Source organism: Nanorana parkeri, unplaced genomic scaffold (genome assembly GCF_000935625.1).
Source record: "Nanorana parkeri isolate BGI_ZX_2015 unplaced genomic scaffold, ASM93562v1 scaffold793, whole genome shotgun sequence".
In the NCBI taxonomy this organism is placed as follows: domain Eukaryota; kingdom Metazoa; phylum Chordata; class Amphibia; order Anura; family Dicroglossidae; genus Nanorana; species Nanorana parkeri.
The window spans coordinates 10,574-14,884 of NW_017307061.1; the positions used below are offsets into that span (position 1 = coordinate 10,574).

The 4,311-nt window shown below is 40.4% G+C and overlaps 1 pseudogene; it reads right to left on the reverse strand.

The window, feature by feature from the left end:
* Positions 1-816: 816 nt before the first annotated feature.
* Positions 817-1,754, reverse strand: LOC108793939 (annotated as a pseudogene).
* Between the last annotated feature and the right edge of the window lie 2,557 nt (positions 1,755-4,311).

Consider the following 4,311-nt stretch of genomic DNA (forward strand, 5'->3'; position numbering starts at 1 on the left):
GACTTATGTCTAATTAACCTTGTACGTGCTGTGCTGGCACAGTTTATCAGCAGCTATAAACTAAATTTGAACATGGTCTGTCCTCACAATGGTTTAAAGACTTGGAAGCATTGTATGTTAATGAGAAGGTCAGTCTGTCCCTCAGTTTGACCCTCTACTTTCACTTTCAAACTGCTCATAGTAGCCTGGAATCAAAGGCCTTTTGTTGACAAATAAGACAACAAAAGTGGAACTACACTTTAACCCCTGTGTGGCCGCAGACGTATCTAGTACTTCATTGGCAACACAGCCCTGTGAACATACTCCCAGCCGTTAACTCTGTTTACCTTTTTGTAAAGTCAGGTGCCAGCTTTACAATAGAAGCGATTCTGGTGGCTCAGCTGCCGCCAGATCGGCCTCCCAGCCCCCGCTGGGAAGCTGGGGAGGAAAGCGGCGAACTTCCATACACCAATCTCCTCCCCTCTTTGATGTATTAAACCAGTGGTTCTCTACCTGTGTAACCTCGGGACCCACATTTTTCCTTTTTCATTAAGTCATGATCCAAAAATTATTTCATTTCTGAAACATTTTAATTTATTACACAAAATAACTTGTGCAGTATTCAGCAATGTATATATGCAAATTTTAAACAGCAAACAACTGAAAGTAAACAACAGTGAAAATGTAAGTGCTGTTGAGGACAAAAACCCATAAAAAAACAGTCACTGAAACATGAAATTAATGAGAACTAATGGGAAAACTGGGGATGCTTTTTGCTCTTGATAAGTGTCTCAAAGTCTGGGGTGATGGTATACAATGCAACTCTTGAGGTCATGTTCAATGTCCATTCTGTTCCTGTTTTGTCTTCAGCTGAACCAGAACTGAGAAGCCACTCTCAAAAAGATAGGTTGTACTGAATGGTAGGATGATTTTGATAGCATGGGTTGCGGTGGAGGGATATTCAGTCATAACACTACACCAGAACTGAGTGAGGTTTACCTCTGTAAATTTATTTTTTAGCATCTGATCACATGAGAGCTCTATCAGCTGACTCTCTTCATTGCTTGGCAACATGAAACGTTCCGGCAGTTTTGTGAGATATGCTATCATAGTTTTCTTCAATTCATTTCTGCCTGTGGTGTCCAGGTGTGCAAGTTCATGACAAGCATTGGGTAACATATCAAATCTATCTTTGGAAACATGAATCTTTTGGAAGAATCTTTTATCCACAATGCCATTTTCTTTTTGAAAGCCTCGATTTTTTTTTTTTTTTTTTCCAATTTGTGCAAAAATATTGTGTCCCTTCCCTTGCATAGACACATTTAATGTGTTCAGCTACTCAAACACATCTGTGAGATAGCAGATTGTGCAAGCTAAGTATCACTGTTAAACAGGATGGCAAGAGGAGAGTTGCACTCAGAGAGGCCGCAATTTCAGTTCTCAGTTCATAGAAACGTGAGAGGACTTTTCCCCTGGAAAGCCAGCGTACCTCCGCAAGATACAGCACCTGTACATGTTGACTGCCCAGGTCTTTGCACAGCTTCTCCAAAACACCTGGCATTCTTGGCACTCCGTTTAATGTAGTTCACCACTTTGACAACATTTTTCAAAGTTTCGTGAAGCACTAGCACCATATCCCAGGCTGCTAATGCCTCCCTGTGCAAAAAACAATGGTTCCAAATCGCATTTGGTGCCTTTTCAAGAATCCTCTTCACCACCCCTGAGTGTTTTCCAGTCATGCAGGCTGCACCATCGGTTGTGATTCCGACACACATATCCCATGTCAGGCACACTGAACCCAAATAGGAATCCAAAGTATTAAAAATGTCCACTGCAGTAGTAGTGGGGGGGAAGCTCTCTACTGCAGAGAAACTGCTCCTGGATGTCTCCTTCCTACACATGCCTCACATAAACCAGTAAAATGGCATGGTTCACAATATCAGTGGATTCATCCAATTGTAATGAATAATATTTGTTAGCATTGATGCGAGCTGCGGTCTGTTGTTTTACGTCATCTGACATTTCTTGAATCCTCCTGCGTATGGCGTCATTGTATAGTGGAATTGTCTTCAATTTATCTGCAGCAGATTGATCCAGGACCTCTTTGACCATGTCAATGGCGGCAGGTAAGATAAGGTCCTCTGCAATAGTGTGGGCTTTCTTGCATTTTGCAATACGATGAGCTACATGGTAAGATGCTCGGAGTGCCTGCTCTTGCTTTGAACAAGAAGATGTTAGACGCTTTTGTGATGCCCTTAGCTCCTGTAGTTTTCTTTGAAAATATTCAACAGGTTTTTCTGCATGGGCTGGGTGTTTTGTGTCCAAATGGCGTTTTAGCTTTGATGGCTTCATGCTTTCGTTAGCAAGTGTTTCACTACACAAAACACACACTTAAGGTTTCTGTTCATCTCGCCTATCTTCAATGTACGAAAACCCATATTTCATATAATTTGTATCATATTTTCATTTTGAGGCCATGTTGACTGAGGAGGGCTACTTTGGGGTGTACCTCTGCAAACTTAGATAAAATCCTGTAAGGTTCCAGCGAAGGATATCCGGTTTAATCAGGATCACTATGCGCGTCATATACAATTTGATCTACTCCTCCAGATGATGGTATATTCTCCGATTATATTCTTGAATGTAATTGGTAGTCTCCGGTGACAGCAGACTAGAAGTAAAAACCAGCCCTGAATATAAGTGTATACCAGCCCCTAAAGCATTGCGTTATAAAACTACAATTACATAAACTTGGAATATCAAGCTAATAAGCAGTAAATGCATAAACCTAGTATACATAACATTCAGGGGTTTGGAATTAAAAAAAAAATTATAATAATAATACTTGTCCAAGGGACTAAAGTGGTAGCCCAACTTGGATTGGGGCCTCTAGGGGGGTAAGGGTGGTATTGTCGGGGACTGAAATTTTATTGGGGGTATGGGGTTGTATTGTGGGGGGTATGTGGGGGTTTGGAGCCTTAGTAGGGGGTAGGGGCAGTATTTAGGGCAGTGGCGTCGCAAGGGATGTGTAGCCCACACCCAGTGATACCATCAGAGTGGGGTGACACCAAAATGACTGACAAGAACCACATGCAGTCCCTTTATCAGGCATAACAATGTGACACATGGTCACATTTTTGGTGAAATATAAAATATGCAGTTACATCGAGTAAATAAATACCAAACATGTAAAGTGTTAAAATTGCATGCACCTCAGCAATGGCGAAAAACTATGCTTCACAACATTGTCCATAGGTGACGTTGTAAAAGCCTGTACAGGTCATCAGTTTAGCGTTAACCATGAATTATGGCCTGAGAATTACTGCTCTCACGCCAACGTTCGCGGTGATACCTAACATGTTTGGTGCGTACACATGAATGCCCCACACACGCATGTTAATTCTCATGCAAATGGTGGGGTTGGTTTTCATTTTTACATTTTTATTTATTTTATTTTTTATGACTTAAGTTTTTCCCCCCCTTAACTTTATTACTATTACATAGGTGCTAACAAGCTCCTATGTGATAGCGTAGTGAGGTGACAGGTTCTCTTTATGGAAACATATGGGGTCTAATGACTCCTAATGTCTGCCCTGCACTCCAACACAGGTGATCAAGCACAGCATTGTGTTCCATCTCCCGTGCAGCTCAGCTTGTGTTAATATAAAAACTATAAAATTGAATTGCTATATAATGTAATAATCATATGTTGATCTGCCATATAAGCCTATGATTACTAGTGCAATAGTACTGCGTCCTAGGAGTTTCAATCTGTTATTCTCTCTAGCTTTAAGATGGCTAATCAGGTTTTAAAAAAAAGACTAATTTCCATCAAGTTCATCCACTCACAACTTCTGCAGCTATACTAAACTTAAAAAAACAATTGCTGGTATACAGTAAAGGCAGTTAGAAGGTGCCTGCAAATACCTGCAGCAGCTTCAAAACACCCATACATATGGCCAGATGCTGCGGGATTCTGACTACCTCTGTGTAGCGTTAGAACTTGACACTGTGTTCCCTTTACATTCAGATTTGAAATATATATATATATACACATACACACACACACACACACACATTTTGCTTCAAGCAGGTGCCATTACTAGCACAATTGCTGGAGCATTCTCTTTAATTATATCCTATGTTTGACATTCGGAATATATTTAGTAGAAAACCTGGTAAGGTATAAATAAGCATATCGGATTTCTTTATAAACCCATTCATGCATTTTCCAGCCTTTGGGGGAATAAATCCTTTTTATTGTTGAAAATTATAATATACTTCTTCTGGAATCATGGGCTTTCTCAAGAAATTAGCATTTTAGTGGTATTA